Source organism: Macaca fascicularis, chromosome 18 (assembly GCF_037993035.2).
Source record: "Macaca fascicularis isolate 582-1 chromosome 18, T2T-MFA8v1.1".
Lineage (NCBI taxonomy): Eukaryota > Metazoa > Chordata > Mammalia > Primates > Cercopithecidae > Macaca > Macaca fascicularis.
This window is the reverse complement of record NC_088392.1, coordinates 62,961,143-62,983,840: the sequence shown is the minus strand read 5'-3', so window position 1 is coordinate 62,983,840 and position 22,698 is coordinate 62,961,143. Positions and strand designations below refer to the sequence as shown.

The window sequence follows — 22,698 nt, the reverse complement described above, 5'->3', positions numbered from 1 at the left end:
TAGAACCTGCTCTAGGGCAGATAATAATCCAATGAGTTTGGGCTAAGGGTATGTGGATGTCAGGTAAGACAAGGAAGTATGGTTTAAATAAGATTGGAGATGGAGGCTGCTGTTTGATCATGGATGGCGTGACTACCACAGTAGAGGATGATGAAAAGTCAGTTATTGTTTTTGAACAGGAAAGTTGTTGAGATTGTTAGGTTTTAGAAAGATAATTCTGGGGGCAAGGTGGAGAGTAGGTGGCATGGGTGAGGGTGGAGGACAGGACAGACGAGCTGGAGTGTCCAGTCAGGAAGGTAGAGCAAATTATTCAGATGAAAGCTCATAAATCATGACCTAGGAAAGTGATCATGGGAAGGAAAATAAGGCCATGGACTTGGAAGATGTAGGGGCCCATGGAGAGGGAAGTATGAATGACTCTGAGGTTAAATGAGATTGGGAACATAAGCAAAGTAAGAAAGGAGAACAAAGTTTACTTTTAATAAGAAGATGAAGGCCATGCGTAGTGGTTCATGCTTCTAGTCCCAGCACTTTGGGAGGTCAAGGTGGGAGTATGGCTTGAGCCCAGGAGTTCAAGACCAGCCTGGGCAACATGATGTAAACCTCTTAAAAAAAAAAAAGAAAATTCAAAAATTAGTGGTGCATGCCTCTAGTCCCAGCTACTCAGGAAGCTGAGATGGGAGGATCACCTGAGCCCAGGAAGGTGGAGGCTGCAGTGAGCCAGGAGCACAACAGTACTCCAGCCTTGTCTCAAAAGAGAGAAAAAAAGATGAATAGCTAGTTTTTGAATATGTGAAGTTTGAGTGTATACATGTTCAGATTGAGAGGTCAACTTGCTCCTTGAGAGCTGGGATACGTCTCATTCGCCTGTGTAGCCTTAGCACACAACAAGGCATTTATTTAATTATTCATTTATTCATTTATTCATTCAACCAATATTGATTAAATGACTACTCTGTATCAGGGCCTGGCATGTAACAGGAGCTGAATAATTGTTTGCTTAATTGAACTAAACTAACTTTTATGGATCCTTACCTAGTTAAGTTGTCATTCTATTGAGAACTTCTACTTGGTAGACTTTATTTGGTAGGACCGTTAGTTTATTGGGGACTGGGTGAAGGAGTGGAAGCATAATGAGAACTGTTTCATAGGAGGCGGAGGTAACAACCTGTATCTGCAAGGACCAGATCATGGGCTTACAATGGGAGTTCAGCCTGCCTTCTGCTGTGTGTTCCAGTTTTGAAGTAGACAACACAAAAGTCTTGGGGAACTTATTTATAGACATTTTCCAAAAGCAGGGGGAAGGATGGAATGGGTGAGTTGCTTGAGTCATTTAGGTATTTATGCCTAAATCAGAAACCTGTTCTTCATAAGATTAACCATATTTATGCCTCTTTTTTTTGTATAATTTGTGTATTTTCTTCATATTTTTCAGTTACATTTTTCCTTAGGTGTTGACATTTTTCAAAATTTCCCTCTGTCTTTCTTATGTGAGTGAAGGAAAACAAAGCCAACTTTAGGTGATTCTTTTCTATTTTGGGTTGGAATTTTATGTGGAGAGTAACAGACTATCGAGACTAGGCTTCGTGGTGTCAGGGTCCTAAAGAGGGAATATGCACTAAGGAAAGTGTAGGAGAAAAGTCAGGCTCTGCTGGACAGAATCCTTTTCTACGAGGGAAGTTCTTTTCCAGAGGTCTTTTCTTGGGCATTGGAGATGTTGTGTAGCACGGTTTTGGGAGTCAGGGCGCTGGATTGGAGTAATCCTGATACTGATTACATGTACTCATGCAAATGATTCATTCCCTTTAGGTGTCCATTTTCTCATCTGAAAGAGAGAGAATTATACTTGATTCACCTTCTAACATGCTAAATGATTTGTCTAATTACTGTGTTATTTTCTGTCTCCCTCTAGAATGTTAGCTTCTACAAATAAAACTGGGACAGGGAGTTTTATTTGCATTGATCCCTGTGTATCCCATGTGCTGGGAACATGGTTACCTTGGAGGTAATTTCAAGGCAAAGGAAGTAGAGGAAGTGGGAGGAATAATTAGGGTGGTAGGAGAACAATGTGTTCCTGAAAGCCAATGTAGAAGGGGGTTTCATGAAGAAGATGGTAACAGGACTGGATACTGAGGAGAGACAGAAGGGAAAATCCAAGCATAGGTCTTGGATTTCGTAATCAGGAGGATACTGGTGCCTTAGAGAAGCCAAAAGCCATTGAAAAACCTGATAGTCAGTGGTAAGAAGGCTAAAGAGGTGGAAGGATGTGGTGACAGTGAGTTACAGCTATCCTTTCCAGAAGCTCAACAAAGAAGAGGAGCGGGATGGAACTTCATCTTGATGAGAAAACAGGTTCGAGGGAAGAGTTGTATTTTTATTATTTATTTACTTTTATTTTATTTTGAGACGGAGTCTCACTCTGCCGCCCAGGCTGGAGTGCAGTGGCACAATCTCGGCTCACTGCAACCTCCAGATCCCAGGTTCAAGTGATTCTCCTGCCTCAGTCTCCTCAGTAGCTGGGATTACAGGCACGTGCCACCACACCGTGCTATTTTTTCTTTTTTTCAGTAGAGACAGGGTTTCACCATGTTGGTCAAGCTGGTCTCAAACTCCTAACCTCGTGATCCTTCTGCCTTGGCCTCCCAAGGACTACAGGCGTGAGCCAAGGCGCCTGGCCAAGAGTTGTATTTTTAAACCAAGGAAGGAAGGTGCCCGGGGGACGGAGAGGCGGAAGATGTGAGGAGAGGCAGTTGTTATTAAGTACCCGAGGAGGGAAAGAGTGAGATAAAACCCTGAGGGGAAAGGTTAGCCTCGGCGGACACTTCTGGTTGAATGTGATTAAAAGGGGGAACACCATGAGAAGCAGGGAGATTGGAAGTTTAAGAAAGAATAATTAAAGAGTTCAAATTGAAGTCATCTAGCATCTCAGTGAAGAAAGAACCAGGTAATATGGCGGTAGTTTGGTGAGGACTTGTAAAGGGTAGAAGTTTTCAAAGAGCTATAAAGAGAATCTCAACAGGGATCAGTATACATGATTGATGGAGACGGCTCAGTGGAGAGAGACAAATGGAATTAGATGGCATGGACATGCTGCAGATCCCATCTACTCAGTTATGTGAACTTCCCCCTCAGTAATGCTCTGTATTCAAAATGGGTCTCAAAAGCAAAATGACTGACTCGAAGAATGAGAGATTAAAAATTAGAAGGGAAGGTATGAAGGTGGGTAAATGGGTCCTGGAAAACCACGATCCTATTGAAAGTATGACTGAGAAAATGGAAAAAAGTAGTAGAGGATTCAGCGATAATGTAAAGATCAAGGAAATGAAAGCCTTGAAGACAAAGACTAGATTCAGCAGCTGTGAGAGGGATGGGAGAGGAGTAAAGTTAGGTGTGTTTATCTGATTAAATCATCCCTTTTGTTTTCAGAAAAGAAATGTGGAAGTAATGAAGTTGGAATTTATGGATTACTCCAATAAAAAGCAGTCCTTTGTCCTTTTTGGCACACAAGTATGCATTACTGTTTCTGGGTGATAATAACTTATGGTTAGACTAGAAAGAGCTGAAGAAAGCGTTTTTCTACATCGATGTGTTAACAATGAGAAGAGGGAGGTGCGGAGTAGGGTTAGGGGATAACGTCAGTCCTCATCTCAATTATTATGATCATGGAAATTAATTGTTGGGAAGTGAATCTCAACTTGAATTTTCCCTGAAGTTCTTTTCCAGACATATGCTAAGTTATAGCAGGGTTTATTCTAAGTAGCTTTTATTTCCTCTTTCTTTGTCTGTAGCAGAAATTAAAAGAAGTGCCTTTAATAGAAAGCAAGATGCCATCGTATTAGTCTTGGTGTCCTGAATCTATTAGCTTTGAGTAGGCTAAGTGGCAGTAATTCTGATATGCCTGACATTGTCCAGTCACATTTCTACCAGCATTTAAGGAGGTGCTCGAGGTCATGTACCTCTTTTGACCTTGGTAAAAATTAATAGTGTAATGCCTAGTCTACCTGTATCTAAAACCCATCTACAAAAAAGTGATAAAGCAGCCCATGTTCTCAAGGTAGAGGATACAGGTTCTGTCCAGCAGCCATTAGGTGGTGCTGCCTAACCAACATTCCCTTCCCTGTTAGGTCACCTACATGAGTCCTGTTGCCTTTATTGTGGGTACAATGGAGAATATTATGTGATTCTCTTATAAAAGGTGGAAGTGGCTGAAATTTCTCTGTCACCTCTGTGAGACCTATCAGATTCTCTTTTTTTCTGGAGAGCAGTCAATAGCTGCTCTAAGGAGACAGCAGACACAAAAATGGCTGCTCAGACTGAAAAACAAGCATTGATATTTGAGTAGTACTTTCCACTTTACAAAGAATTTCCACATGTCAGAGTTCCTAATATTGGAGGTAAGCAGTCATGACATTTTTCGAATGAATAAGTGGAGTACTGTAGGTAGAGAAAATTAATTCTATGTTGACTTTTGATAATGTAGAAATTACACCAAAGTTAGTTTATGAAAAAAGGTATATGTTTCTGAGACAACATGCATCGCTATTGATAAATATGACACATAATAACACTTACTGTACTCATACTTATTCTATTGCAGGGCTATTATGAAAGTTACCTTATTTAGCAGAAAATCAAAAAACAATAACAATAAGAAGCTTTTATTAAGAGCATATTCTCAGGCTCTCTTTATTTCCAAATGGTGTCTTCATTGAAGAATTTATTCTCCATTACATAGCTATATATACGACTTTTCTTTTTCTATTTTCAAAAATGTTTTTTTAATTGACAAAAATTGTATATGTTTATTATGTACAACCTAAATTTTGAAATATGTATACATTGTGGAGTAGCTAAATTGAGCTAATTAACATACACATTACCTCACATTGTTATTTTTTGTGGTAAGAACACTTACAATTGACTTTCTTAGTGATTTTCAAGAGTATAATAAATCGTTATTAACTATAATTACCATGTCATTCAATAGATCTCTTGAACTTATTTCCTCCCAGCTGAAATTTTGTATCCTTTGACAAACATCTCCCCAGCCCTGACCCCTAACCCAAATTCCTGGCAACCACCATTCTACTCTCTGTTCTATTAGTTTGACTTTTTTAGATTTCATGTATCAATGAGATCATACGGTATTTATCTTCTGTTCCTTGCTAATTGCACTTAACATAATGCCCAGGTTCATCCAAGCTATACCAAATGTCAGCATTTTATTATTTTTTAAGACTGAATAGTATTTTATGATGTATATACTACATTTTCTTTATCCATTCATCTGTTGATGAACACTTAGGTTGATTCTATATCTTGGCTCTTGGGAATAATGCTGCAATGAACATCAGAGTGCCAGTATCTTTTCAACATACTGATTCCATTTCCTTTAGGTATGTACCCAGTAGTGGGATTGTCGGATCATATTGTCGTTCTATTATTAAGGTTTTGAGTAACCTCCATACTGTTTTCCATAATGGCTGTACTAATTTACATTCCTCTTACCAACAATGCACAAGGACTCTGTTTTCTCCACATCCTCTTCAACACTTGTTATCCTTTATCTTTTTGGTGATAGCTATTCTAACAGGTGTGAGGTGGTATCTCATTGTGGTTTTAATTTGCATTTCCCTGATGATTAATGTTGAGACTTTTTCATATACTTTTTGGCCATTGTATGTATTTTTTTGATAAATGCCTACATTTTTTATACCTTTTTTCTGAAAGTTTGTTTTTATCGTGAACGGATGTTGAACTTTGTCAAGTGATTTTTCTGCATTTATTGAGAAGACCATATGCTTTTGGTTTTTCATTCTGTTAATGAGGTATATCACATTTATTGATTTGTGTATGTTGAATCGTCCTTGCATCTCAGGGATAAGTCCCACTTGATCATTGTGAATAATCCTTTTAATGTGCTGCTTAATTTGGTTTGCTAGTATTTTGTTGAAGATTTTGTGTCAATGTTCATCAGGGATATTGGCCTGTAATTTTCTTTTCTTGTAGTGTACTTATCTGGCTTTTGTATCAGGGTAATAATAGTGGTCTCATAAAATGAGTTTGGAGGTGTTCCCTCCTCTTCAATCTTTTGAAAGAGTTTAAGGATTGGTATTAGTTCTTTAAATGTTTGGTAAAATTCAATACTGAAGCCATCAGGTCCTGGGCTTTTCTTTGTTGGGAAATGTTTTATTAAGGAGATTGAGTCAGTCTCCTTACTTTTTACTGGTCTATTCAGATTTTCTACTTCTTCATGATTCAGTCTTGATAGGTTTTATGTGTCTAGGAATTTATTTCTTGTAGGCTATCTGATTTGTTGGCATATAATTGTGCATGGTAGTCTCTTGTGATTTTTTTGTATTTCAGTGTTATCAGTTGTAATGTCTTTTTCATTTCTGATTTTACTTAAGTCTTTTTTTCTTAGTCTAGTTAAATGTTTTCTGAGCTTATCTTTTCAAAAACCAACTCAGGGTTGTTGATGTTTTCTACTTCTTTTCAATTCTCTCTCTCTCTTTTTTTTTTTTTTTTTTGAGATGGAATCTCACTCTGTCACCCAGGCTGGAGTTAATTGGTGCAACCTCAGCTCACTGCAACCTCCACCTGCCAGGTTTAAGTGATTCTCCTGCCTCAGTCTCCTGAGTAGCTGGGATTATAGGCACATGCCACCATGCCCAGCTAAGTTTTATATTTTTAGTAGAGACTAGGTTTCACTGTGTTGGCCAGGTGGGTCTCGAACTCCCAACCTCAGGTGATCCGCCTGCCTGCCTCTATTCTCTCTTTCATTTATTTTTGCTATGACCTTTATTATTTTCCTCCTACTAACTTTTGGCTTAGTTTGTTCTTCTTTTTCTAGTTCCTTGAGGTATAACATGAGGCTATTTATTTTAGATCATTTTTCTTTTGGATGTATGTGTTTATTGCTATAATCTTCTCTCTTAGAATGACTTTTGCTGCATCCCATAAGTTTTTCTATATTGTGTGTTCATTTTAATTTGTCTCAAGATATTTTTAAATTTCATCCTTGGCCCATTTATTGCTAAGGAGCGTGTTGTTTAATGTCCATCTTTTTGGGAATTTTTCAAGGCTTTTCCTGTTATTGACTTCTGGTTTCGTAACATTGTGGATATAATTTCAGTCTTCTTCAATTCATTAAGACTTGTTTTATGGCTATTCTGGAGAATACTTCATGTATTCCTAAGAAGAATGTGTGTTCTATTGCTATTGGGTGAAATGTTCTGTATATATTTGTTAGGTCTATTTAGTCTAGTCTAAAGGTTATTGTATTATAGTCTGTAGTCTATGAAGCTTACATAAAACACTTCATAACAGGCTATTTTAAGCTGATAACAACGTAACTTTGATTGCGTATACAATTCTACACTTTTATCCCACCCTACCCCCAATTTTATGTTTCTGATATCATAATTTACATATTTTTGTATTGTGTATCCTTAAATTGTAGCTGTTACTATTTTGTTTTTTTGTTATGTTAGTATTTTAAATAATCTTTTTCTTTTAACTGTCATAATCATGATATGTTACCTACACACCACCATTACTGTATTAGAGTATTCTGAATTCAACCATGTACTTTTACCAGTGAATTTTATACTTTTATGTGTTTCTAGTCAGCATCACTTTTTTTCCAGCTTGAAGAATTCCCTTTAGCATTTCTTATAAGGCAGATTTGGTGGCAATGTACCTCCTTAGCTTTTGTTTGGGAAAATCTTTATCTCTTCATTTCTGAAGGACAGTTTGTCAGGTAAATATTCTTGGTTGGCAGTTTTTTTTTTTTCCTTCAGCACTTTGAATATACTGTCCCATTCTTTCTTGGCCTATGTGGTCTCTGTTGGGAAGTTCACTGCCAGTCTTATTGGAACTTCTTTATTTATTATTTCATTCTTTTTTCTTGCTGCTTTCAGCATTTTCTCTGTGTTTCTGATTTTTGACAATCTGATTTTAACGTGTCTTGGTGTAGTCTTGTTTGGATTGAATCTGATTGATTGAAGAATGTTGATCCTCTTTTTCCTTGATATTTATATCTTTCCCCAGATTTGAAAAGTTTTATATCTTTCCCCAGATTTGAAAACTTTATCTTTCTACTTTATCTCTCTTCTCTTTCTTTAATTCCTATAACTTGAATATTTGCTCTTTTGATGCTGATACATAAATACTGTAAGCTTTCTTTTTTACTTTTCATTTTTTTCTTTTTTCTTCTCTGTACATTTTCAAATAACTTGCCTTTTAATTTACAAATTATTTATTCTGTTTTATTGGTTCTGCTGTTGATGCCCTCAATTGCATTTTTTATTTCATTCACTGTGTTTTTCAGCTTTTAATTTCTGTTTGGTTTTCAAAAATAATTTCAATCTGTTAATTTTCTCATTTTGGTTATTTATTATTTTTCTGATTTTGTAAAATTGTTTCTGTGTATCTTCTTGAAGTTTGCTGAGCTTACTTTAAACGATTCTTTTGAATTCTTTGTTGGGCAGATTGTAAGTCCCCATTTCTTTAGGGTCTGTTACTGAAGCTTTAATTTGTTTCTTTGGTGAGGTCATGTTACCTTGATTGTTCTTGATCTTTGTGGTTATGCATTGGTGTCTGTGCATTTGAAGAAGTAGGGACTTATTCCAATCTTTGCAGATTGGCTTTGTCTGGGCAATCCCTTTACCAGTCAGCTCATCCAGAGACATGTGTGTGGTCCTGGAAGTTGGGGACTGAGTCTCACAGGCAGGCCTGGAATCTGGGGCTATAAGATCTGGCCTGGTGCCTAGGCAAGTCTGGAGGCTCAGCCTGGCAGGCTGGCCTGCAGTCTAAAGCCATAGGGTGCTCCCCAGTGCTGGATTTTACTGGGGCAGGCTTAGCATTGGAGTCTGAGGCAAAGTCTGCTGCTCACTCTCGTCTCTTTCCTCCATATGAAGGGTATCTGTCTTTATTCTGTGCTGCCTGGGATTGGGGGAGGGTGTCATGGGTAGGTAATGTGAACTGTCCTTCCTACCTTCTTTCCTTTTTTCTATTTATTTATTTATTTATTTATTTATTTATTTATTTATTTATTTTTTGTTTGAGAGAGTCTTGCTCTTGTCACCCAGGCTGGAGTGCAATGGCGCGATCTCGGCTCACTGCAACCTCTGCCTCCTGGGTTCAAGCGATTCTCTTGTCTCAGCCTCCTGAGTAGCTAGGATTACAGGTACCCACCACCATGCCTGGCTAATTTTTTTGTGTACTTTCAGTAGAGACAGGGTTTCACCCCGTTGGCCAGGCTGGTCTCGAATTCCTGATCCCAGGTGATCCACCTGCCTCCACCTCCCAAAGCGTTGGGATTACAGGTGTGAGCCACCACGCCCGGCCTACCTTCTTCAACACATCTTTTCTGTGCTACACCCAGATACTGTAATCACTTACTTGGTTTCCGTAGCTCTTCTGAAGGTATTTTTGTGCCTGAATAATTGTTCAAACTGATGTTTCTGCAGGAGGACGAGCACTGGAAAGTACTATTTTTCCATCTTTCTTGAGTCTTTTCACTTCCAGTCTACATACACTGCTCTCAAATGATTTTGGGGAGTGGGCAAGACAAAAAGTTCCTAAATGCAATATGAACAGTTTATTTTACCATCCTGAGAGTGTTTTCATGTATCCATGAAATCCACAAAATGTAATTTAAATAAGCAATGCAACTTTCTAAGATATTCTGTGACTAGCTTCTAAAAACTTCTGTATGCGATATATTGGGAAGGAAAAGTATACTTTGATATTGTAGCTCTCACTTCTGAGATGCACCTGATAGGTATTTTAGCCTGACATGGTCACATACTCCAGGATTGTTTTAGGCTGCTCATTCTTTTGGGACCCTGAGAGATTGGGTGGATCCACAAAATGTTGTAGTGTCTTCTGCTGGGGATTGCTGATTCTATAAAGGGAACCCTACTGTGTCTAAGGTTCTTCAAGTTCCATTCTAAAAACACTTGGAATGGTGGAAGTTGTGGTTCATACCCAGAGTGTTTCTAGGAATAGTAACATAAAACATCTTTGAAATTTGAGAAAAAATACTAAGATTATCACAAAAAAGTATACGATTCTACACAATTTGAATTATGTAAATAAGAAGTAGAAAGTATTCTTCATCTGTTCTTTCTGATACCATTCTCCATCAGAAGTAGTCCTTGTTAAGTATGGTATATATCCCTTCCAACTCTTTCCTATGTTGCTATATTTCTTATAGTTCTATACATCTCTTTGACTATTTTTCTTTGCATATGCAGCACACATACACAATAATTTTCTTTAGTATCATTTTTAAATATAGAAATAGCTATATAGTATTCCACTGTGCAGCTGTATCACAATTTATTTCACCTTTTTTCTATCGATGCTCATTTTTGTAATATTCACTTTTTTTTTGGCTAAGTGCTGCTGCAGTTAACATCCATATGCACTTGTCTTTGCATTCTATGGACTTTTAAAATTGAAGATGCTGTGTATGTGGGAAAAAAGCATGACATAGTACCCAATATTTAAACTCATCCAACATTTATGTCTTTATCAATATTACATTGTTGATCACCCTTTGTAATTTTGTGCTATGGTGATCAATGCTTCCAGCTCTTTGAGGTACCCCCAGCCTAGGCTCCAATTGAATGCAGATTTTAAAATCCTCTGTTGATAGAGTGTGATGGTGGATGGGGAATAGTTCACAACTCCCTACAATTTTACACTCTCCCGCACCTCTTAGAATTTTTCTCTGAGAGTGTTATGTAGTCATCACATCAAGAAAGCTTTAGCTATTCGATTAGTGGCTGCATATCTCTTTTCCTTGTTTAAAAATAATATGTAAAAGTGGTTGGGCATGGTGACTCATTCCTATAATCCCAGTGCTGTGGGAGGCTGAGGCAGGGGATTGCTTGAGCCCAGAAGTTCAAGGCTGCAGTAAACTGTGGTTGCACCACTGCACTCCAGCCTAGCTGGCAGAAGAAGACCATGCCTCAAAATAATAATAATAATAATTTCTTTAGAAAACATGCCTTCTTTTTATTCCACCCCTTTCCTTTTTTCTTCTCTCCCCATCTCTTCCTTCCTTCCTTCCCCCATTCCTTTCTCCCTCCCTCCTTCCTATCTTCTTTCTACCACCTTCAGAACACAACTTTATTTACTAGTTAAACTTCCCATTTAGAATGCTTGCATTGGAATTACATTTTGTCAAGGAAATTCTGAGTTTAAAATAAAAATAAGGAAGGGGACAATATGCTTTTTTCTCTGATATCTCTTTTTTAGTAAATCAGGATTAATGGAGTCCCAGGTGGTTACCAGCTCTCAAAAGTGAACTCTAGTACAATGCATTCTAAGATTTCCTCTTAGAAGTCTGCTAAGACACAGATGACTGTGCCTTGTGGCAGTAAGCTATGGTGATCCTGGCAATTTTCATCACAATGGTGTGATTTCAAGGTGGCTCACCTTTCATGGTGGATCTTTGTTAGAATTTAGAAAGAAAGTAGTTTGACCAAGATGGTAAAGTTAAAATAAATGATTGAAGTAATTATTGCTAATTAAATATCACCAGAGGGATGATAGGTATATAAAAAAGGAAAGCATCCTGAGATAGAGGCAAGAAAAAGTAAGGTTGTATTATAGTATCCACAATTTAGGAAGTATTTGTATAGACATGGTTTAACCTGGATATTTTCTAATCTCTGTATATCAAACCACATCATAAAAATTTTTATTATCGTTATGGGAAAATTTAATTTATGAAATTAATTAGGTTAATTAATCAATGATTATCTACTTAACAGAAATTTATCTAATGTGTCATTGGCACATATATCTGACACAGGGACATATATTAGAGCAAATGCACCAACTTTCTTTAATGAGTACACTGATCAGATCATATGTGGTTTATCTGCTCCAGTAACCTTAAGTATAAAATAACAAGATTTGGCTCTGTTAATCATTAAAGGTGGCCCATTAGGTCTGGCTACTTAGAAATCCATCTGTGGTTGAGGCATTTTTCATAGTGGTACCTAGACAATCTCAGGACCATTGTCCAGGCTCTGATTATCTACAGAGAAATAGTCACAGCTTCTCTGCATGACAAGAGTGAAGCATGTTGCTATGTTTTGTTTTCCAGAATCTAAGGTATAATGAATTACACCCAAGCAATAATGAGTGTTCCTGATCCTGTCTGTGGTTTGCCATTATTGTTTTCCAGGAGGAAACCTCACACATGCAAAGCCACATGCTCTATCACTTGTCAAGTTGTGATGTCTCATCTGGGAGTGATTTGAGCCCCTGCCACTCAACATTTCTTTTATGACTCCAAGATTAAAAGACCATATTCAATCTTATTTTTATTTATCTTTTGGGGGAGGCACAAAAACAGTAACTCTTAGCAGGGGAGGAACTTGTATGCCATCTGACCTAGAAACAGATGCGACTGATTGGGAGATCACAAGCAAGGATATACACAGTCTTTCTGTATCTTTCAAAGTAAAGATAGCCCTGACAATAGAAAAGGAGAAACTACCTCAGTATCATCCCAAAATATCATTTCATGTGTAATAAAATGAAATTATTCTTCTTTGACCAAAATAAAACCCTTAGTGGATCACCCAATCAAAAAAGTCAGTTAACGTAGAGAAGCGTAAAAATAGCTTACACAAGTCTTATGTGCTGTGGCTCATGCCTGTAATCCCAGCACTTTGGGAGGCCAAGGTGGGTGGATCACTTGAGGTCAGGAGTTCGAAACCAGTCTGGCCAACATGGTGAAACCCCATGTCTACTAAAAATTAGCCAGGCATGGTGGCAGGTGCCGGTAATCCCAGCTACTTGGGAGGCTGAGACAGGAGAATTGCTTGAACCTGGGAGGCAGAGGTTCCAGTAAGCTGAGAATGTGCCACTGCACTCCAGCCTGGGCTACAGGGCAAGACTCCATCTCAAAACAATAATAAATAAATAAATAAATAAATAAATAGAAATCCATAATTATACACAAATTCATCAACCTTGTGAAGCAGGAAAAGGCCTTGTTCTTGAGTTTGGTTCTTCAGATTAATGTTCTTCATTGGCTCTCACAGACAAGTGACACCTACACAGTGTCATTGGCCATGTGAAGCTTCAGTTTCTTAGGTGAAGGAAGAACTTACAGAAACTTACAAAGCAATCCAAGACTACTATTCTTCCCGTTTTTAAATGATTTGATTTCCTCCCTCAATCTTTTACCGTTGCCTTGGTCAATCTTAAGATGAGACTATTTTTTTTTTTTTAAGGTGACCTGACTTTATTGTCTCTTTTCAATACATTTGATTTGGTTTTTGTAGAGGTAGTAGATCTTTTGTTCTTCATATTCATCATAATTGCTTTTAATAATATTTAGTGAGACCGCATAATGACAGTAATACGTACAACTGGAATCACTGGATTTAGAAATTGAAATCTTCACATGTTGCTAGGCATACAAGGCAGGGTCTGGGACAGAACTGCATGGATATACAGTACTAGCGAGTGGTCTAGCAGTTGTGAGAATTTCATATTCCATGGGTACCAAACAGCAGGTTTTATAGAAGGCAGAGCTTCAATAAATCTTTCCTACTTGAGTAGAGGCTGGTGAAGAGACAGTTTTTGAATTATTATCATCAAGTATGTAGGTTCTTGTAGGTCAAAAGCTGTATCAACATACAGAATGGCAGCCGTTGAATAATGCTGCTTGTCTTTAAGCAAATGTAGTTTAAAATCCCTTAAAATCCAGTGTTGTTTTGCAGATTCAGTGAATCTATTCAGGCAATAGAAATGTATAAATCAACAAAATCTGCTTATTAAAACACTTTTGAGTAGATGGTATCTCACATTATGTAGCTCTTTCACGTTTATTTTTATTTTTTTTCTAAAAGAGATATGCATTATAAACAATGGGAAATAGCTATATTCAACAATAGTAAAAAAAACCCTCAATACAATTTAATGTCAGAAATCAATGCTGTATGTCCTGGATTGAATTGAGAGGTGGAGATGAAGACTTTTATTGCCCCAGGTATACTGGAAAATGTTGTGATGCCTGCAAGCCTGAAGTCAGCCAAAGGGTATCCAGTCACTACACGTTTTCATTGCTCCTAATACTCTTTGGCTCTAGGCTACTGCCTGTTCTGCCTAATGATAGGGCCAACCTTGACTGGGAGCCCTCTGAACCTTCCCTGAGGGGCTCCCTGGTGCTTGTTCACCCTTTGACATCAACCTTCAGAGTATATGAAATAGAAATCTTAATGAAAGAAGGGAGGGCTGAGATTTTCCTGCGTGCTCGTCTGGCTAAACTCCTAGCATTTTATGATTATATTTGATTTTTAAGTCATCCTGAACTCTATCTGCAGCTCTGCTCCCTTTTATCTTTTCTTGGCATCACAACCTTTACTACAAAGCTTATTTCAGGGGAAAACTGTTAGAATTCAAATCACTTACTCCTGTTTCAAGCTCGTCTGTTTGTTTGGGATTCCAGCTGACAAGATGTCCTTCAAATGATTGCTTTTAGTAAAATCAAAGTGACTTGAGGACCAAAAACTTTGATAACTGAGTATGTGTTTTAGACTACTTCAGGGGTTCCTCCTGCAACTTGGCTGGATAAGTGTGAAAACAGAATTGTTAGTGACGAAGAGGGCTGAGCCCTGTATTCTAGATTGTTTGCAGAATTCTAAATCACTACCAGGAAAGGGCTCAGAGAAAGCCTTCACTTTGTGAGACCTCAGAAGCAACCTGGAGCCAGGTCTGTGGTTCAAGAGTGTTTCCAAACTGGGGTGATGGCTATGGCTATTTTTGTTGTTGTTGTTATTGTCGGATGCCTCAGGGCACCAAGAAATGAGACTGGGTTCTTGTCCTTAGAGGGTGTTTTTTTTTTTTTTCTTCAATTTCTTACTTTGGGGAAAGCTCTTGTAGTGCTGTGTATTTTTGGAGATTTCCAGGGGTTATTGTAAGAAGGGTAGAAGACTCCCCCGTCCACACTGGGATGACCCTCTGGGTGCCACCGACTTCCTAGTCTGCAGACCCTCTGAAGCTGGTGTTCCAGCTCTAGTAGAAAAGGCATTTTCAGCACAAAACTCTATAGTTTTGTATCATGCTGCCTTACTCTTCTTTCCATTAGGATGAACAAATCTTTTACAACAACTTATCAGGTATCCACTTGTCACCTATAATAAAAGTACTGAGCACTTGCTCTGGACAAGGCATGGCGCATATGTGCTTTCCTTTAATCCTCTCAATGGCTTTAGTAATTTCATCATCCTTCTTCTATGAAGGAGAGAAATGAGGTTTAGAAAGATGAAGTTCCCACAGCTGGTAAAAGGCAAAGCTGGGATTGGATTTAAGTACAGTTCTATCTGGCTCTCCAAACTGGTTTTCACTAGGAGACATGTATAACTCTCTCAGAGTGTCACTGGGGAGAATTATTCAGTATTTTGCACTTTTAGTTAAAGAAATGTAAGCACATAATATTCCCTCTAACCTCTTACATTTCTGGGAAGAAGAACAAAATAAAAAGATGAATACTTTTAGTTACCGTATTATTAACAGATTAGCTTGTATGCTGCTGACCAGATATCATACCTCTACCATCACAATATATTTATTCAGGAAAAGAATGAGAAATTAGTAGCTATTATCTCACAGGTAGGAAGGAGAATGGAGAACATTCTATAGTGACACAAAGTATCAGCCCACGAGAAGGGAAGACTATTCTTGTTAGTGAAAGAACTTCCAGATTACTGATTATTCTAGATATTCATCTCTGGGTGCTTATGACAAACTGTGTTTGGTGAAGCTACCATATACGGGGAGGTTGTCCTCTGGTCCCCTTGGATGTGGGCACCATGACTGGAAGGGCCTGGCTCACCTTCTGTGGCCCAGCTTCTCCAGGGCTTGCTTGAGAGTGGGCGGACATGTAGACAGGCTGGCTATCCCAGGAAATGAGAGTGATTCTTTTTGCAAGTTTTAGTAGCCAGGGTGTGGCCTAAAATGAAGAATGATTTCATGTATAATTGTATAACATCGTGATAAGTGTTTTTAAACAACAAAAAAATACCTCAGAGATAGACTTGCCAAGCTCGAAAGCAATCCAGATGGGTTTTCTGACCTCTTTCTGCACCAGCATTTTCTTTATGTTCTTAGGAAATAGCTGCAGAGGGTTTTAGAGCCATTCAGATTTCAATCTTGGGACTCAGAAGATTTCTGTATTGTGCCTTAAAGAGTGACGTGTGCCACTATTAAACTTGAACTGCTCTGGACAGCTGCGCAGAAGGAAAAGAACTACCGTGCTCAAAACATTTTCATTTTGTTGTGTACATTCCTTACGGTGCAGCTGGTTTAAATTCTCTCTGAAAAGATGGTGTGCAGCTGTTTCTCTGAGGCAGACCCTGAAGGCAAATACCCATCACCCCAAATACCCATCGCCCCAGCACGTCCTTTCCTATCTTGGCAAGTCGTTTTGTCCTTAACTCTGTTGTGTGTAATCATGAAACATCGCTATTTATCTGAATCTTCTTTAGGATACAATACATGAGCTCATTCTCAGAAGTTCCAGGAACACAGCACTCCATTGTAAAAGATTTTCTATGTCTCCCACCCCCTCTCATTTTCGCAGTTTCCATGGCAACGTTTGGCTCTGATGGCACCTCCAGGATTATTACTATCATCACAGTTATTTCTTCTGATTACTATTGTTGCTTATTGTCATCAACATCATTTTGACTGTCGGTTAGTCAGATCCTGATCCTAAACACCTGGCCTCTGGGGAACGTTTCCTCAAAACAGTTGAAAAGTTAAAAAAAAAAAAAAAAAAAAAAAAAAGGAATGCAAATCCCTAGAGATTACCAGTGGTGCAATTATCCTACATCAGGTTTATGTTTCTCTTTAAAAGATTTCCCCATCAAGTCATTGTAATCCTTCCAGAATATACATAGATAAGTTTGTCATGATACCAAAATAGACATGGTTATCGATACTGCTGTTTTGTTTTTAGAGAAGGAAACTGTGTGTGCATTTTTGTGTGTGTGTTGGTGGGTTGAGAGGGGAATTATGAATCTAAAGCTTTCTAATATTGCTAAAGGAATTTTTCCTGAAATGTTGGAAACTGCTTGTTTAGAGATGAACAAAATAGTTTGAGGTTTGAGACTATTATCCACTGATTTTTCCATACCTGCTGTCGACCCTGTGAGCCTCCTTGAGGCTTAGGGGGGAATAAACTTCCTTTGTAAGAATTACTGCCTTATGAATTAGTGTAACACTGGGATGCCCTATGCTTTTGAGATAGCCTTAGACTTGGCTCAAAACACTACCTCCGAGGCCATGAGAATCCAGAAGCCTCATTTTAATTTCTGCAAGTTTCTACAGCTGTCTTTTTGTGTGTCCTTCTGTCCCTGGGGTCCTGTGTGGATGCTGGCTGCTCTGCTGGGTTTAGAGAAGCCCTAAATACAGAATTTGGCCTCTTTAGCTATGTTTAGAAGAAGCTCTTACATCGAGCTAGCCTGTCCTTTCACATTTCCTCTCCCTCCATTTCTTTTCCTTCACTTCCTTCTTCCTTTCTCGCTCCTCCATTCCCACCTTCCTTTCACTGTTTCAGGAAACCTTGAGGACTTGGTGGGTCACTGGGAGGAGTCATATCATAGGGCACATTCTTTGCCCCTCTGTCTGCTAGCTTCACCCTTTCACTCCCATTCTTCCCTTTCTTCCTGGCACATTGAAGAATTTCTCCTTTTTGTCTTATTTAGGGCAGCCATCTCTGAAAGGAGTTCTAGTTTCTCCACTTGGTTTTAATCTGCGCGTAGATATATTTGCTGCCCCTGCAAATCAATTCCACAGACTCTTTCTCAAAGGGGAGAAGGACAAAACCAAATGTTAATTTATGTTTTGGTGGCAACAGAGCTTGCTCTAACCGAATGCTCCAAGCCCTGCCTTACTGCCTCCTGGTCGCTGAACACAATCTCAAATGCTTCTACGAAGCTGGCATGTGACATACATGAGTCAAGGGAATCTGGTGGAAGAGGCAGTGTGGAGTGAGGGACAGAGTATATATCCAGAGTCACAGTTCACTCAAAGGGACCACAAGCAACTGGGCTCCAGCTGATGGCTGCCAGTGAGGATGGAGGTCCAGTGTGGCCTCATAACCCAATTTTTAAGAATTTAGAGGTCTAATTTTTATACAAAAATTTCCCAAACTGTGAACCCTGGCAGCTGTTTTTTAAAAAAATTGTGCAAGACAATATTGTGTTGGTTACCAAACTACGCAGGAGAGACACACCTAAACCACACGGGAGAGACACACCCAAACCACACAGGAGAGACACACCTAAACTACGTGGGGGAGGCACACCCAAACCATGCAGGAGAGAAACGCTTAAACCACACGGGGTAGACCCACCACGTCGGGGAGACAGACCTAAACCACGCGGTAGAGACAGACCTAAACCATGTGGAAGAGATACGCTTAAACCACACAGGGTAGGCACACCATGTGGGAGAGACAGACCTGAACCACGTGGGAAAGACACACCTAAACCACGCGGGAGAGACAGACCTGAACCACGTGGGAAAGACACACCTAAACCACGCGGGAGAGACAGACCTGAACCACGTGGGAGAGACAGACCTAAACCATGTGGGAGAGACATGCCTAAACCACATGGGGTAGACACACCACGTGGGGGAGACAGACCTAAACCACGTGGGAGAGAAACGCTTAAACCACATGGGGTAGACACACCACGTGGGAGAGACACACCTAAACTACGTGGGGGAGGCACACCCAAACCATGCGGGAGAGACACACCTAAACCACGCAGGAGAGAAACGCTTAAACCACACGGGGTAGACCCACCACGTCGGGGAGACAGACCTGAACCACGTGGGAGAGACAGACCTAAACCATGTGGAAGAGACACGCCTAAACCACACAGGGTAGGCACACCATGCGGGGCAGACAGACCTGAACCACGTGGGAGAGACACACCTAAACCACGTGGGAGAGACACGCCTAAACCACGCGGGAGAGACACGCCTAAACCACGTGGGAGAGACACGCTTAAACCACGTGGCAGAGACACGCTTAAACCACGCGGGAGAGACAGACCTAAATCACATGGGAGACAAACGTAAACCACGTGGGAGAGACAGACCTAGCCTGCTGCTTTGGGGTTGCCTCTTCTGCCTAGGAGGACCTTGGGCAGGAAGTTTCCTGTTTGGCTCCAGTCTTTTTAATTTTTTTTGAGATGGGGTTTCTGTCTGTCACCCAGGCTGGAGGACAGTGGCATGATCTCGGTTCACTGCAACCTCTGCCTGCCGGGTTCCAGTGATCCTCCTCCTCAGCCTCCCGAGCAGCTAGGATTACAGGCGTGCTACCACACCCAGCTAATTTTTTTTTTTTTTTAAATAGAGACGGGATTTCACCATGTTCGCCAGGCTGGTCTTGAACTCCTGACCTCAGGTGATCCGCCCGTCTCTGCCTCCCAAAGTGCTGGGATTATAGGCGTGAGCCATCACGCCCGGCCTGGTTCCAGCCTTTCTCCTCCCCTCTGTGATGAGGTCCTTGCTGATGCCCAGCCAGGTTGGAGTGTCCTCTACATTAGGAGAAGCTTCAAGGGATCATGGGGCTTGAGGCCTAGTCAGCTGCTTGATTCTAACTCAGCAGCAGTGAAGTTTGTAGCTGAATCAAATGCAAGTATCACTCCCAGCCTAGATTTTCAGTCACATTTCCTCCTGCCCCAGGGCCAGGATCCATCTCTCACCATCTTTGTCTTTCAGTTGCTAGAAAGATTGCCTTAATCCCTCTATGTCTTCGTGCTTAAGTTATTTTCCTTTTCTCTTTCTCTTGGTGACAAGTTAGTTCAACTCTCAGTGTGTGTGTGTGTGTGTGTGTGTGTGTGTGTGTGTGTGTTTCTTTTTTTGAAGCTTGGATAATTTAATAAATTAAAATTGGGAGTGGAGGAGTAGGGAAGAAGGAAAAAGAGGAGCATCTCTTTAGCATTTATTCATTCTAACATTCACATGTTTGCTTCTGCATGGAGTTGTTTTACTATGAACAGGTTCACTAAGGAGCCAATTATGTCCATATGAAATGAGAATAAAAGTGCAAACTCATTCAGATCAGGTTCTTCTGAGGAGTGGGCTTTTGAAAAAAAATATGTAAAATAAAAATAGAAACACTCTTTGTCAAATACTTAAATTGCAGCCACAGTAGTGGGACAGCCACTACTTAGAGAACGCATGTCTAGTTAAACCCTTTTTTTGGGCCAAAGACTGACACCTATGCAGTTGACCTAGGAAAAGAAAGGATAAATGAAGAAAGAGAAAGAACACTTCATGTTAGACAATTCAGTCACCTCCATCAGTTTTGACAGAATTAGGGACTCGGAATTGCTCCTGCTGAGGCAGTGGGAGCCCCACTCAAGCTGAAAGCATGAGGTGAGGAGGCAGTTGCCTCCAGGCCCTCAGGGACAGCTCTTTGTCTTTCTCCAAATCAAGCATACAACTACAAAGTCCTGCTGCTCCACTTCCAAGTCAAACTTGGTAATTCTTAACTCAAACAAATCTTGAGTAACAGAGTATTCTCTAATGAGGCTCGTCCCTTCAGTGCCAGTAACTAAAAGCCAAGATGTTGCAATTAATTCTTTTATTATTTTCCAACCATCCAACAGTCCTCATTTAGGGCTTTCTTCCCTTTTTATGCAACAACTGTCCTCCAGAGAAAGTGACGAATCTGCCTCCAGCTTCATCCTCTTCAACCTTTTTGACAAGGAGACGCGCATTTCTGATGAAAGTTATCTTACCAAGTTTAAATTCATAATTGGGAATTCCTCTTTTAATATCTCCAGGCTTGACTGGGGAAGGACTGGGCTCCACCCCTTTCTTCTTTCCATCCAGTCTATTGCCAGAGCCGGAGAAGGCGCGGAAGCCCAGCTCTCCAGCATAGCTACTGTGATCGGCTTCACCTTCTGTCGACTTCTCATGCTGGACTTGTCTTTTGGGTTCTTTGTAGCCCAGGGGAGCATCAAAGTCCATGTTCATGTCACACTCAGTGATGGACACTGCCTTGTCAGGTTTGGTTTCCATCACACACAGTTCGAGTTTGTAGATCTTTTCATTATAGTTGATGGCAATCACATCCCCAGTGGTCAGACAGGAAAAGTTCCTAACTGTGTTTTCTAATACGGCTTTGGGGTTGGTGATGTCTGGGACGTCATGGCTCTGAGGCTGGAATTTGCAGTAGGTGGCCACTTGAAGGTTGACACTCTCCACCTGGACCAGGCTGCCTTCTTCCAAGAGCAAGTTCTGCATCATCCAGTGTGAGAGGTAGCAGATCATCAGTCACAAACTCCAGCATGCCACAGTGTGTCATGCGGTCCGAATTCTTACTGGTCAGTTTGAACAGCATGGGATAGGTAATGTTAAGTTGGCTGAGTTGGTCCAGGGCTGAGGGCATCATAATTATCTTCCCTCCCTTCTCCACATCTGACCTGTCATTAGACCCTGCTAGCATGGACACAGAGAAGCAGTGGTACTGTGTGGAGAAGCGGTTTTGGAAGACCCTGGGAATTGGGTGATTGAACATGTTGAAAGAGAACATGATGGACACCACCTTGAGATGCCTTTTCTCTCAGACAATGCAACGAAGGCACCCCGCTGACCTCTCTCCTCGTGGCCACTGCCACCACCAACGCCCCAGTGTGTTGTTTTTAACCTTGACTTCTAAACGATCAGAATGCAGATCTCCTTAAGCATAAAATTCATCAAAAAATGTCATATATATAGAGAGAGAGAGAGAGGAAGAGAGAGAGAGAGAGCAGAGTCTTGCTATGCCACCCAGGTTGGAATGCAGTGGTGGGAACATGTCTTACTGTAGCCTCGAACTCCTGGGCTCAAGTGATTCTCCTACCTCAATCTTCCAAGTAGCTGGGACTACAGGCGTGTGCTACCACACCCAGCTAATTATTATTATTTTTTTTGTAGAGACAGGGTCTTGATATGTGCCCAGGCCGGTATGAAACTCCTGGGCTCAAGTGAGCCTCCTGCCTTGACCTCCCAAAGTGCTGGGACTACAGGTGTAAGCCACCACAGTTGGCCAGAGTGCCCATTCTTAGCACAAACTCCAAAATGTTTGTTCTGGGGTCCCAGGCAATGCCTCGCCATTTCTGGTGCCTGCCCCTCCCACACTGTAGCCTGGGAATTACCATGGTTGGTGTGGGGGTGCAGTCTCTTGGGTGTGCCCAACCCCTACGTGGCAAGTACACTGGTGGGTACAGTCTTTCAGGCTCTAACCAGAGTCTAGAATTTGGCCTGTGAGCCTTTTGACCAGAGACTTGTTAACAGACAAGCAATTCCTTTCAACATTGGAATCTTTTCCGGATAAGAAAAGAAAGCTCATTGTCGACATGCCTGGTGTGCTCAGAGTCTCTCCCTGGCCACACGAAGGCCATGAATACCCTGGATAGACAGATTATCAATGTAAATATGTTTTCTCTCATCAATTCACAAACAATTATTGAAGACCTGCTATCCGCTGGGCTTTAGGAAGACACACTTGTGGAGCGTTATTAGTGTCCTTGAGGAACTCAAGGTCTAGTGTGGGAACAAACATGTAACGCAGCCAGTTTGTGCAGAACAGTGAAGACACAGCATGAACAGTGGTGAGGAAAAGCAGCCCTCGGGTAGAAGTTCAGAGAATCTGCT

The 22,698-nt window shown here is 40.5% G+C and overlaps 1 long non-coding RNA gene and 1 pseudogene across 2 annotated transcripts; both read right to left on the bottom strand.

The window, feature by feature from the left end:
- Nucleotides 1-11,851: 11,851 nt before the first annotated feature.
- LOC135968192 (uncharacterized) lies at nt 11,852-14,633 on the bottom strand. 2 transcript variants are annotated; one of them, XR_010582771.1, is made up of 3 exons: nt 14,445-14,633; nt 13,002-13,879; nt 11,852-12,058 (listed from the first exon to the last, which is right to left on the bottom strand). It is a non-coding gene; the product is annotated as an uncharacterized lncRNA (long non-coding RNA). The 2 variants fall into 2 exon arrangements; XR_010582770.1 differs by lacking the exon at nt 11,852-12,058 and adding an exon at nt 12,324-12,498.
- Nucleotides 14,634-20,626: 5,993 nt separating this feature from the next.
- LOC102138083 (ubiquitin recognition factor in ER-associated degradation protein 1 pseudogene) lies at nt 20,627-21,603 on the bottom strand (annotated as a pseudogene).
- Nucleotides 21,604-22,698: the final 1,095 nt, after the last annotated feature.